The sequence below is a fragment of the Lagenorhynchus albirostris genome, chromosome 19 (assembly GCF_949774975.1).
Source record: "Lagenorhynchus albirostris chromosome 19, mLagAlb1.1, whole genome shotgun sequence".
In the NCBI taxonomy this organism is placed as follows: domain Eukaryota; kingdom Metazoa; phylum Chordata; class Mammalia; order Artiodactyla; family Delphinidae; genus Lagenorhynchus; species Lagenorhynchus albirostris.
The window spans coordinates 36,773,741-36,788,546 of NC_083113.1; the positions used below are offsets into that span (position 1 = coordinate 36,773,741).

At 38.9% G+C, this 14,806-nt stretch overlaps 1 protein-coding gene and 1 non-coding gene across 3 annotated transcripts in view; both read right to left on the reverse strand.

The window, feature by feature from the left end:
* Positions 1-14,806, reverse strand: part of CDH8 (cadherin 8) — a 363,158-nt gene that overhangs the window by 104,028 nt on the left and 244,324 nt on the right. The gene's annotated exons all lie outside the window — the stretch shown is intronic.
* Positions 1,900-2,030, reverse strand: LOC132510521 (small nucleolar RNA SNORA18). The gene has a single exon (XR_009537328.1). It is a non-coding gene; the product is annotated as a small nucleolar RNA SNORA18 (small nucleolar RNA).

Consider the following 14,806-nt stretch of genomic DNA (forward strand, 5'->3'; position numbering starts at 1 on the left):
AAATCAGTTATCATTTTTATGTCTAGGGTTTAACTTCAAGAAAATAGCAATATTCAGATTGAGTAGATGGTTTAGGGACTTCAGGGGGAGGTGTAGTTTTTTTTTTTTAATCCTTTTTGCCAAATAAATAGGGAGGCATAGCTAGAAAATGCTTCAAAGCTGTGAGAGAATAGATTAGGATTCTGTATATTTTTGTAGAATCTTCAGAAGTGAAATAATAAATAAAGTTATATCTATAACAGCAAAGCACACGGCTAAATGGAGCAGGGTAGACCCTCATTAATAATAGCAACTAGTGGGCTTCCCTGGTGGCGCAATGGTTGAGAATCTGCCTGCTAATGCAGGGGACACGGGTTCGAGCCCTGGTCTGGGAGGATCCCACATGCCGCGGAGCAACTGGGCCCGTGAGCCACAACTACTGAGCCTGCGCATCTGGAGCCTGTGCTCTGCAACGGGAGAGGCCGCTATAGTGAGAGGCCCACGCACTGCGATGAAGAGTGGCCCCCGCTTGCCACAACTAGAGAAAGCCCTTGTGCAGAAACGAAGACCCAACACAGCCAAAAATAAATAAATAAAATAATAGCAACTAGTATCATTGAGCATCCTACTCTAGTTTCTGCTAGCCCCTGGAAATTCAAAGATGAATAATTTAGGGTGAACAATATACTATAACAATCGAATGAATACATCGAATATAACTAATTGTCAATTTCAATGTACCAGGCATGATGCTAGGTGCTAACTAGGTGCCTTCTCTACTTTAGATCATTCAACATTCCTATGATGTTGATATTATCACTCATGTTTCACAAAGAAGGAAGCTGAAGCTCAGAAACATGGGGGGGGGGCTTTCCCATAGTCACACAACACATATGTGGCCTAGACAGAATTCAAACAAAATGCTACCTTCCCAGAATTCCTTTCTTTGATGACAGAAGTACGAAAGGGCATTGAAAAGAGGTCAGGAGCAGTCAGTTGAGAAAGGAATGGGTTTTAGATTCAAGTCAAAGAGAACTACCCAACTTCAACTCTTTTCCTGTCTTTCTCCACAGATGGCTCCAAATGTGCTCAGTTTATCTTTGGAAAAGTAAGACTAATTACTACCATCTACATGAATCGTTAACCATTCACATCCAATTACTGACACAGCATAACCATTATACGTGTCCATAAACTGTCTGATTAATGTTGCTGTACATTTCGTCTTGTCTCCACACTGAACGAAGTATACCAAAGATTCTCTGTCTTCATAGTCTGTTGTGTCATGAGCTTTGGGTAGGAAAGGTAGAGAAAACTGATACGGTGAAGGTAATAGGTGGCATGACATAGACCAAGAGAGGATTGACTAATTTAAATTAGTCCTCAGTTCTCCAATGCTTATTTATTTATTTATTTTACAAAAAGTGTAAAGCGTTTTAAAAATTATGTGTAACACAGGCAAAATTATTTAAAGTCAATACATTTTTAAGGAATTTCACACATTCTGATTCCTTCCACTGCCAATCTACCTTAGTTCCTCCAATGTTTGAGTCATAATCTTCAAGATAGCCCTTCCAAAAAGAACTTTTGCTCAATCCACAGTTGTCATGTCAAGTCATGCACAATTCTTTCAGTCAGGCTTCTTTGATATCCAATGGAATATGGACACACTTCAAAAATTCCCCACCTGTAATCTTTAGGATCCAGTTTCCTCAAGCAATTTACTTTAGGGCCATGTTCAGGGTCAGAGGAGATGGAGCTGCGTGGTTCTGAATTTAAGACACCCTCTAAACATTCATTAAGTTCAAATCATATTAATTCCTAAGCTATCACACCCTAGAATAGTACAGATCTTTGGGATATGCCGATACCTATGATTAAAAAGTTTGATTGTTAGGTTTTTCATAGTTTATTTAGCAGCTCTGTCTTGTAGTTCTTTCCCACAGATTTAACACATAGTTCTGTGAGTAAAGGAAACCACATAGTTATCCTGTGAGGTGTTTCCAACGATGTAGGTCTATAGGAAAAGCCTCATTGGGATAGACCTCAACTCCAATGCTTATTGTAATGTGTAGAAACAATTCCCTTTCCTCTTCCCCTCAGAATATAAATATAGATACAGATCTACACACACACACACACACACACACACACACACTAATAACTCATCTTACAAGTTTAAGAAATAATTTCCAAGTAAATTAACTAGCTAGCATTTGTCACGTTTTCAAAGCAATACTGCAACTACATATATGAGGTGGTTTGGTCAAGGCTCTTATTGCTATCCTAGGAAAATGATTTTCTATCTCATTTTATCTTGTTTTCTACACTTGAAAAATGGGTCTAATAATACTTGCCCTTTACATACTTCAGAGAAATGCTGCAAAGATTAATGAAATACATGTAAAGAGCTGTAATCTGGATAAATTAAGAGATCATCATCATTATTCTACTGGATTCTTCAAATAAAATTTCCAGTAGAACTATGACCCTACCAACCTTGGTGAGTAAGGCAGATATAAGAATGCAGGAATAATGTGATTTTTAAAGAGCTTTTTGTTGTTTGAATCAAGTGCTTAAATCAAATGCCTAAATCTCAAACAGATCTGAGAAACTAAACAATTTTTCAGAAAAAAAAAAAAAAAGAATGAAGACATCTGAGAATTAAGAAACCAAGAAAGGGATGATCTTCAAATGCTGCAAGCTGACACTTCAGTTGGCACCCAACCTTCAGATGGGATTACTATCATTAGACCCATGATTCCAAAGACTTAATAAGTGGACAATTAGGGTTTATTTCTCCTGGAATTTATCAAAATTAGTTGAGATACTCATCCAGCCTTTCCCCCACGTCTGTTGCTTGGCTGTATGTGGATAAATTCCAGTTGATTTAATTTTTCATTTCTGCTGCCAGATGTTTTCACATCACGTATTATAGGCATCTAATTGTTTAAAAATGCTCTCGCATTAATGCAGGAGAGTTCTACTGTTTTCTGCCTTCTAGGCTTTAACTCTGATAAGAAAGGAAGTAACTTTATTGTTTTCAAATATGAAACAAAGTCTGAAATTCACATCTGGCTTGACCCAGTACTTCAGCAATAGACCGATATAAACTTTTTATTTATTTATTTTAATTAATTAATTATACTTATTTTTGGCTGCATTGTGTCTTCGTTGCTGCGCACAGGCTTTCTCTAGTTGCAGCAAGCGGGGGCTACTTTTGGTTTTGGTGCGCGGGCTTTTCGTTGCGGTGGCTTCTCTTGTTGCAGAGCACGGGCTCTAGGCGCGTGGGCTCAGTAGTTGTGGTGCATAGGCTTAGTTGCTCCGTGGCATGTGGGATCTTCCCGGACCAGGGCTCGAACCTGTGTCCCCTGCATTGGCAGGCAGATTCTTAACCACTGCGCCACCAGGGAAGCCCTAAACTTTTTTAATTAGCTGCATTCCTTTGAGAAACCCAAGGCTGATTCCATGGGAGGAGAGAAAGGAATCAGAGAGAGAGGAGAGACTCTATATCCAGAATAAACTTAGTTATTTGCAAGGAGTCCATGTGCTCTTAATTTTAATATAGTCTACTGATGTAGAAAGACAGACTTGGTAGACATTTTAATTTTAGAAATTGCTCATTCAGTGATCTTGAGGAAAATACCTCCATATATCTCAATATTATAAAATGAAGATAATATAATCTATTTACTTAACAGTCTCTTATCTCAATATTTATCGTACTAAGAAAAGTTAATAGTCTTTTGTCCATGCAAGTTACTTATGGTATGAAGAGGAGCTTCAGGCCAACATTATCCTGGCACCTTAAAAACAAGATCTAACTTCTGAGCCTCAAGCATACACAACTCCAGGGCTGCATTTATGTGCTTTGGAGAAGACAGTCTGCAGAGAGGTGAGAGGATGAGCACTGTGTAAGGAGCAGCGCAGCAGCCATCTTGCTCCCTTGAAGACAGTGGAAACACGCCCATTCTCAATTCGATTTCTTCTGATGTGCTAACACTTTTCAAGGTGTTTACCAAGATGATTTCTGCCTGATTTAAAAGTGTGTGTGACACTCCTTATACAGTTCCTAGGTAAAATAACTACGCCAGGGGCTTCCCTGGTGGCGCAGTGGTTGAGAGTCCACTTGCCGATGCAGGGGACACGGGTTCGTGCCCCGGTCGGGGAAGATCCCACATGCTGCAGAGCAGCTGGGCCCGTGAGCCATGGCCGCTGAGCCTGCGCGTCCGGAGCCTGTGCTCTGCAACAGGAGAGGCCACATCAGTGAGAGGCCCGCGTGCCGCAAAAAATAAAATAAAATAAAATAACTACTCCATAAAATTGATGGTAATACACAGAGTGACCAAGAGGTGGTATTATTGTTACCATCCTCACAGTTTGTATTACCAGAATTGATCTGGTACATATCTGTTCTTGCAAAATGAATATCAGTGAAGCACATGCTAATTACAGATTCATGAAAAGTCTTAGGGTTACCAAATGACTTTACACTGTCTAGCAGAATGATCCTGAGAAAACAACTCAAGCTTTCTAACTTTCAGCTACATCATCTAAAACGTAGGCTAATACAACCAGCCCTGGCTTATTTTCATATTGTTGTTTTGAGGCTTCAGTGTTGTAAAGAATAAAGAATCAGTTTACCAAATATATAATATAAAAAGAGAAATGTAAGGAATTCCTATTACTAGCAGAAATGAAATCTGGAGGCCAAAGTTATCCTTATCTGGCAAGAGCCTCACTTTCATGACTAAATTTTCCAAAATATCATTCACCTTGCTACATTCACTGAGATTTAGGGTTCTGTCCTCAGCTTTGTGGGAACAGAAACTTCATTCTGTCAGCACATTCCTGAAGAGAATGGTGCTTCAGCACAGATAAGCATTAGCCAAGCCCATGGAAGACACCTGCTTAACAAGAACGTGAATACATTAATTTACAGTGAAAATAAAGTGTCCGCCAAAGGCTTTGGAGTGTGGCGCAGTGGTTAAGGCAGAGGTTCTGGTGTCAGACAAACACAGGTTCAAAGTTTGGCTCCACCAAGTACTAGTTGTAAAGTCCTTAAAGCTTAAAGACACACAATAGCTATCTGATTTGCTCATTTGCACAATGTAGATAATCTAATTTCTAACCACATAGGAAAGTTTTGTAAAATACATGGGTGACTACTTAGAATGCTGTGTCAAGCTCTGAGGAAAGTAAGTTCAAGAAATGATGGAATGATAGTTGTTGTTGTCATTATTATCATCATCATCTAGGTCAGCAAATTTTACTAGAGCGTTTCTAAAATTGAATAAAATAGTCACAAAAATTGGCTTGAAAAAACATGGAGTGAGAGGAATGGGAGTTAGATGTGCAATTTAAATCCTAGCAGCCCTGTGTTCTGTTAATCCGCCTATTTCTAGAGTCAGGGCTTGTCTTGAAAGAGCACATCAGGCTTGGTCCTTATACCGGGGTGTCACTCCCTGGAAGACCTGGATGGGCCCCCCGCCTTTATCTCTGTGACATACTTAATTCCCTATTCCTGCTCATATGCCTCTCTGAAAGAGTAACAATACCCGGGATTTAACAGAAGGCAAGTCTTTGATCTGTCCTGACAAAATGCTGTCTCTAGAGAAGGCAGCCTTATTTGATGAGACCCTAGAAATGTCAATTATAATGTCAATCTATTTCCACTGAGGATAACTTCATTTTCATTCTGCTCTTAACAATGACCAACATTTAGTGAGCTCTTACTCTCTATACTATACCAAGAATCCTATGAAAGATGTTATATACATTACTTCTTTCAATATCCAACCTACATTTTGCTGGTGATAAATTATTTTATCAACATGATATCTAAGATATAGCAATACTTCTTGCTGTTACTATATCTCAAACTAATTGGGAAGATAAATGCCTTCCTAAAGCCATGGTTCTTAAACAGTTTGGTCTCAGGGCCTCCTTATACACTTAAAAATAACTAAAGAAATCAAAATGTTTTTATTTATAAAAACATGTTACTAGCTTATATCTCTCAATATTTAGCAACTAGAAATCACAACTAATTTTTAAAACAAAATAATACACACACACACACACATTTCATTAGCCATTGAGCAATGATACCAACACATGTTATGTAGCCTTTGGAAAACTCCACTCTCACGTGTGAGAACATGAGAGAGAAAAAGGCAAATAGCATCTGTGTATTATTATAAACACACTGTGACCTCATGGAACCCCTAAAAGGGTTTACACTAGACCATACTTTGAATATGCTGTTTTAAAGGATTAAAGATTTTTGCTTCCCCCACATGTTCCCCTGTATATTTCAACTATTCTATGATTTTTTTAAGACTAGGGACTATGGTAGGTGAAGCATACAGCACTATAGAAAAATGTTATTATGTACACCTTACAAATGATGAAAATAAGGCTTAGAAAGGATAAGCGCTTTTCCTAACATCACCTGAGTTACAGGTATTGTAGTTAGCTTACAACCCCATATCTTTCTGTCCCCAAACCTGTGCTCTTCATTCTCATATTATGCTGCAGCCACTGAAGATCCATCAACCCGAGATGGATGAGAACTTAGTGACGGTCTCATTTTATCCACAGGCTAAAGAGAACTCTGAAGTCCAGAAGTACCATTATGATAGGTCCAAGAATTGAACCTATGTTTCATGAATGGATTTATCATACCCAACTCCTTGCCTCTTAAAATTAGTTGTTCCTATTGTAGACACAATAATTACAGTATGTGTCCATTAAGAAGAAGGACAAAAATATTCATGTGAAGGTGTAGATGAGCCAAGTTTCTTGGCAAAACTATGCTGAATAAAATAAACATACTACCTTATGTGACTTTTATTTTTATGATTTTTATCCCAAGTAGACTACCAGCAATTTAATTCCCTGATTTTTTCTTCCCGAACGTATAGTGCCTAGCACAAAGCCTGGCATTTAATGACACATTTGTACAGAGATTAATATTTTTCAAGGATGTTTGCCCTGTTTTCCCATCTGTCACAATTAGTAGCACCAAAGAGTAGAGAGTTCAGGCTTTGGTATTAAACCTGGTGGATTTGAACCTCATAGTGTTAGATCTGTGACCTCATATACATTCCCTGACTTCCCCAGATTTCATTTCATGTATTTCTGAAACAATGCTCAGGATGTGTCCATCCCAATGCTGTTGTAAGGAGTGAATGAAACAAATGTTTGCACACAGTGGTGACTGTCATTCTGCCTGGAATTAGGTAGCATCTCAAATTCTAGTTTGCCTTGATTGCCACTCACAGATATTATTATCACAGATCTGATTGCCACTCACAAATATTATTATCACAGATCTGATAAATTTAACAGATCTAGACGCTGAATCAAAGGAGATCATAGGAGAGTTGCTCTGTATGCATCTATGCAACTTTCCCAAATTGTAATTCCTATGATGTCCAAAGACCAGTAAGCTTCTCCAGTCCTTCTACAAACAGACAATAGACCTTGGGTGTTCATTTTTATTGTCCTGTTGGCTAAAAAGCACAACAGAAAGGTCCACGTGGAAATAAGTGTGCATAAAGTGGAGGCTCCCATAACCAGGACTGAAACAAGCCAAGATCAACAATTCCCTACCTTTCATCACAAAATTCCCAAAACATCCTGGGTGGATTCATGCTATTCCCTTCACCTGCAACATTCTTGCTCTTCCTCTTCACTTGTCCCAATAGAGCATTGCACTTGACTCCTAGGGACACTGGAGAAGGCACCATACAGAGCTAATTTCTTCCTCATATGTGTTATTAGGATGTGTTCTGTCTCCTTCCATTAGACAACCTGCTTGTAGTCCAGCAATTATCTCCCTACTGCAGAAGCCCCGCATCCAGGCCGGGAACTATGTCTTTAACAACATGTGACCATAGTGTCTAGTACAGAGGTGCAGAAATGTGTTTGACTCACTAAAGTTTTGTGTGCTCAGTCAACAGTCATTTGGTACATTTACTGACTAATTTATTGGATCTTAACTCTCTTTAAGATGGAGACTACAAGGGACAAAATCAATCATTCAGAGACCAAAACCAAAATAAAGATATCTAATTCAGTATTTTCCATTTTCACTAAGGTCTCCTATTTATATGCCAGAGGCCATTTGTAGAACATCTAAATGCCTTTTTCAACCCATGCCTAACCAATCACTTCTGATAAATATCCAGATATTTTCAGATTTATTTTAGGTTATCAGTTTCCCTGAGAAGTCACCCAACACATCAGTTCTGTCTTCCATGCTTTTTATATCGTTTCTTAAATAAACAAATGTGGATTTGTTGTATTCTGGTATTCTGTGGAGTTCAGTCTTGGTTTCTTTGTAACTGCTACATAATTATATTGGAAATGTGAAAAACACTTCAGCAGGAAATCAGATGCTGGCTCAGTGTGGGTATGTTTATATCCAGAGATACTCAAGTATTAACCGGCAATGAGATTCAGATACTGTGCCTAAAACACAACCTGAAGACAAGCCTTATTTTAGAGCTAGGAAAAATACATATATATATATTTTTATAAAATAGAAAAACACACATTTTCTTCATAGCGCATTAGAATTATTTGTTTTACTGAACAAAACAGTTAAAGTCAAGACAGAGAATGTTCTAAAAAGTCAGTGTCTTTTTTTTTTAAGTCAGTGTCTCTTGAACATCAAGCTCACAATAGTTCACCTGAAAGAACAGGTGATGAGGCTTTTATTATTATTGCCATTGCTAAAAACAGATATAGAGAATATATTTATATTATGCCATATTAAATTATAGTAAATAATGTTATAATATGTGATGAGTATAATATATTAATGTAATCTATATTAATTACAGAAATATGATAATTATATATGCATATATATTCTCTATATCAACCAGCTGAGTGTTAGTTCCCTATTGAGTATTACAGTTTCCTTTTAACCAATAAATAAACACATTAGATTGATCAAGGAAACTGTTGATGTTCAAGTAGGTTGTTGTTAATGTAAACTAGGCTGGAATTCATATTTGTTTGGCTGCATAGCCGACGCTTTTTCCTTCCACATTTGTCATCCATGGTTTTATTCCATGTCTCCCTTCTTCAGCCTATTATTAATCATTCATTGTCAAATTATAACAGCAGGTGTGCGGAGCAGACTTCAGCATCATTCTAGGCTTATCTCAGTGGGTTGCAGGAGCATTCAAACTTCAATAAAGGAGCCCCTTTAATTTGTTTTAAATTTAGGAACTGGAGGTTCCTAAAAATCCAAATTCCCCTGGAACAGCTAGTTCACAGATGCAAATTTTAGATTCATTATCCCCAACTGGACCTCCTCCCACCCTTTCAGTGGGGAAAAAAGCGTATCAGTGACATCCCATTGTGTTCTAACCTGTTTTATAAAGAGCTAGTCAAAGGAAGGCTGTGAACTCTTAAACTTTGGAAGGATGGACCATCTTTTCTGTTTTTTGACTTGTTAACATGAATCATGATATGTCTCAGGAGCAACTAGGCTATCACTAGGAGAGGATGCAGGCTCAATTGTCAGAGATTGGGCTGAAGAGTCAGACAAACCTAGGATCAAATCCAAACTTAGCCACCTAACCATGGAGAGCTTGAAGTTTGGTATCTTCGCTTTCTTTATGAGATGAGAGACAGGTGGTACCGATTTATGGAACCGTTGTGAGGATTAAATGGATAAAGGGCATGAGAAGGGCTAGAATGCTGCCTAGCATACAGTAAGCAGTAACTCTTAATTGTATCATTACTTTCATTCTCGTCACCAAGGTTTAGTCTCCATCAGTTTCCTTGCTGCTCATTAGTTTTAGCCAGATGCCAATTTCTGTTCATTCAAACTCCATTTCTAACGCAGCTTCAGTTTTACTCTGAATCAGGACTGCAGGGGTTATAGCAGTGGTTCTCCAAGTGCGGGACCTGGGCCGGCAGCATCGGCCTCACGTGGGGACTTGTTAGAAATACAGATTCTTTGGCCCAGTGTTGTAACAAGCTCTTTGAGCGATTCTGAGCCACCATCATAGCCATATTCTTCCCCTTCTCATTCTCTAGGTTGTAGGCTCTCTGTTCCACTCATAACCTATTCTGCTCCTAAATCTGGAATGCTAATATTCTGAGCCAGACATTTCCCTTATTTTAATATTTCTATGTATTTGATGGGCCCCTCTGACACAGAGAATAAGATCATTTCCTGTACCTGGCATCCGAAGGCAATCATAATTTTCCATACTTAACTTTCCAACCATATATTCTTTTCTCTCCTGAGTTCTCTAATCTGCAGAAGATATTCTGTGCTCTTCTCCTCTTGATTGAGACGTTCGTTAGTTTGGAAATACATCTCTGACAAAAGCCTACTGTTGCTTTATGACCCTGATGAAAATATACCATCCACAAAGAATCTTCCCAGAGAAGACTGTCTCTCCCATCCAATGGAGCAATCCCACCCTACTCCAAATTATATGCTTTTTATAATATTATAAATATTTTATATAATATTATTTTTTATAATAATATTTAGAGTTTCAATGCATGCCTTAGAGACAGTTTCTTTACATTCTACTTCCTTGCTTCTTTGTGACAAACAGCGTAACCCTTGACCTTGGGCATCACGTGGGGTGAACCCTTGTCCTATAGACACTCCAGGAACAAGAAGGTATCAGTATCATAAGTGAGGGTGTAGAGTGACCAATGCCCTGCCACCCCAAATTAGATGGAAGCAAGTTATCATAGTTCAAAATTCTACCATCTGGCTAAAAGGGCCACCTGACCTGGCACTGAAATGCTAGGTGGGTGGGGGTGGATCAGAGATGGAACTGGCATCTATTTTTAGCCCTGACTTCTAAGCCCTGGATTAGGGAGTCCTGTAATCAGAAAACATGCTGCATTTTCATTCTTTAGGCTTTGCTGCTTTGTAACCTGCTTCCACTTGTTCAATACATATCAGATTAAACGATAAACGGGCTCATTGGGTAATGAAGTGTGGGCTGGCATAATTCAGGGCTTGCCTCAGGCTCTCAGAGGGAAGAGAAATAAAGGTTCTTAGATCAGAAGCCTGGCTCCTTGGGGAAAAAGTGAGAGGACCTGAGGCTCCTCTCTGCCAGCACCTTTCTCATGGTCTCTGTCTCTGACCTTAGATTGGTTAATATTCTTTGGGAATTCTTCCTTTTGAGCACAGTCAGTGCCCCACAATTTTCATACAAGGAGAGCATAGTCATTCCTGCCCTTTATGCCTCACCTTCAGTCACTCAGGAAAGAAGGACTTTAAAAAATCCAGAAAAGCCACTGTGCCTATGTGCTTGTCTGCCCAAGACTTTTAACAAACAGCTAAGTGGGGTATATTAAAAGCAGAGATCCTTTCCACCAATTAATCAATAGTGTCTGTTTAGAGTCAGAAATAATCAGGTTACTATCTTGTGGTATTAATTCTTATTTCCTTTATTCATTCATTAACTCAGCAAATATGTACTGGGAGCCCCACTGTGCTAGGCTCCCAGGATAAAACAGTGATCAATAACAAGCAATAATAAAATGTCTCATGAGAACAAGGACTTTACCAATTTCTCCCTTTAGAAATGTATTTTCAAGGAATTCCCTGGTAGCCCATGTTAGGACTCGGCCCTTTCACTGCTGTGGGCCCGGGTTTGATCATCCCTGGTCGTGGAACTAAGATCCCGGAAGTCACAAGGCATAGCCAAAACAAACAAACAAACAAACAAAAAAAGGTATTTTCAAAACCTCAAGCAAGTAAATGGGTATTATAAGCCACAACCAGTCTCTTAAAGGCAAAGAGCATGGATCTTTGAGACCTTATAGCAAAGGATTAATAATAGTTGCTAAAGCTTACACTAGCAGTCAGGTAGGAGAAATTTTTGTAGCATTAAAAATGTGCTAATAGATTTATTATGAATAATACAAATTGCTACTTAAGTTGAAATTCTAAAGAATCTATAGTTAACTAGTTGACAGCTGTTAGAAATACTGTGTCCAATCCTTTTTCTCAAATAAGTAAGACGTGAGAGCAGAGAATTTTAGATGTATGTGAGAAGAGGAATCTAGAAGGGACGTACCTATGTGTGTAGGCTACAGGTCCATATCATTCTTGGTCATATATACTGAGATTTAGCATCCCAGTGTGAAATTAATTTTTCTAAAAAAGAATGCCCATAATATTTGGAAATTCCAACTCCTCCCATCAAGAGGTGACATTTGTTTCTCCACTCCTTAAACCTAATCTTGGTAATGTGACTTGCTTTGACCAGTGGGATTTGCAAACTTGATGCAAATAGAGACTTGGCAAGTACTTGCTCCCCAGTCTTTTGCTGTTCCATGGACGCCTGGGAGTAGCACCAGAGGAGCTGACCTAGCCTATTAGAGGATGCGAGGCCATGTGGAGCAGAGAAGAGGCGCTAACTAACGCCTAACTAGCCTGTCATATATACAATTGGTGCCAATATAGATCATCCAGCCCCAGACAAGCCACCAGCTGACCAGATAGACTAGCAAAACCAGTTCAGACCAAAAGAACCACTCAGCTGCTCCAGAGAACCACGAGAAATACATCTTTATCATTTTAAGTTTTGACACGGTCATTTATGCAGCAGAAGTGGACCAATACAAATCAACGTCCATATGACTATTTTGGTTCCCTTTATTCCTAAGCCCAAGTGGCTGGGAGAAAAAGGGAGATCTGAATGACAAATAGAATGTTTAGATAAAGGACATAAAGTTTATGTTTATGCAGGGTTGAGCAGGCACCAGGTTTGGTCTGGAGAAGGATAGAGAGGAGGGTGAGGAAGGAGGGGGGAGGGGCACTAGAGAGGGGAAAGAAGAAATGTTATTGAGTCCTTCCTATACGCCAGGCTCTATTTTATGCAGTTTACCTGTATTACATCATTTAATTGTCATGACAAATTTCAAATATAGCAACTGAGGCTAAAAGAGATTATGTGACTTATTCAAATCACACACAGAGCATATGTTCTGGCTCTGAAAATTTGACTTCATAGTTTGGTTTTACCTAGTAAGCACTACTGCTGTCTGAGAAAGCAGTGGGAACAGTAACTGTGACCTTAGTTTGGGGTTAGAAGGAGGCTTTTAAGGTTGCCAAGCTGGCCAGCACTGACAAGAGGAAAGAAGCCCCTCCTTTTGGATACATATTTTTGTGGAAAATTATACCTCCCAAATCAGCTCAGGATGATACGGCCTCAAAAACTCACAATTTGTATATCCTTAAAATAAAGGTGCGTGGTTTCACTTGATGACAAAAAGATTACTTTTAGGCATATCCTCTTTAATTATATAAAGTGATAAAATTAATGTTTACTTTATAATTATTATGATAATTAATATTAGCATAAGCATTATTACCAGAAGTTTATTCTACGTTAGGAAAGATATTAGGATGTAAACATATTCATTCCTTATCACACACCTCTAAAGGTGTTTCAATATATCCCCCATTTTATAAATAGGGAAACTAAGCCACAGAACGAAGTAATTTACCAATGGAGTGAGTGTGACTGAATGAAAAAATTATGATTCCATCCAAGCAAACTGACTTATAAACTTGGCCACTTAACTCATATGTTATTCTCTTTGACTTGTAGACTGATGTCTGCACTTTCTTCCCAAGTCCATGTGCTTCCTCTGTCCTCAGAGAAACCGTAGCTGAGGGTAAATCAACCTACTATCCTCCAATATTTATAATCTCTTCACATATCTAGGACCTCCCCTACCTGCCCCCCCTTAATCTGGTACCCTCAAGTCTGGAGACGACCATTTGCTATGACTGGTCAGTTTGCTACAACTTGCAGCTGAAAACCTTGAATTACTATTTGCTGCCTACTTCCTATCCTTTATCTACAGTTGTCTACAGTAGGAGTTACATTTAAGGATTTGAGGAGGGTGGTTTATAAAGAGAGACCAGGGCAAGACATAGGGATGGAAGCCTCTTACCTTCTGCCTTTTTCTGGGTTAGGATTAAGGGGCTATTAGGCATAGTGATATCTTAAAGGAGTTCCTAGTTAAAATCTATTGATATAGCTCCAGTCTCAATCTGCAGGCTTTTTCTAAATATCAGTAGATTAGAACAAAAGAGGGGTAAAGATGAAAGAGATGGAGAGGTGGTGGGAGGATATCGGTAGAAAGGATGCAGAACAAAGAGGAACTAAGGGAGAGATTCCCAAGTCAGTATTCAAGTAACTGGAGCAGCTGTATATGAAGTGGGCACTATAGTGGTTAAAATAAATCTGGTGTGGGTTACCCACAAAATGATATTCATGTGGGGCCTGTATCAGTCTTCTCCTTGAACTTGGAATGACACTCCCATTCTTCCCTGTAGGGAAATCTTATTTTGTATGCTGATCTCTTTCCCAGGAAACTCTAGCTTCCCCTTCACTTTCCCATAATTTATTTCCACTTCCCTTCATTATAATCTCTATTGTTAAGAATACTGATCTCTACCTTATAGCACCTGCATGCTTGTCTGAGGTAGGGGGATCTTGCTAGGAACTTGCCATGTGCTTATTATATTCCCAGACAGTCAGCCATAGTGCTACAGCTTCTCTGATATTTGGGAGCCCTTAACCACTCCTGCCCCTGAATTTTACTGTTCACCTCAGACTTTCATCATCCTTTCCCTTCTGTGAGAGTTACTGAACTGGACAACACCTTCTCTCCATCTGCTTCCACTCAATTCTATACAAGGGAATGATATTGATCTTAAAGACACTCTAGTCCCGATTATGCCACAGGCAATAGATAGAGACATTGCATATTTTGAACGAGATCTTGATATAAAATCTGAAGTCCTTAATTC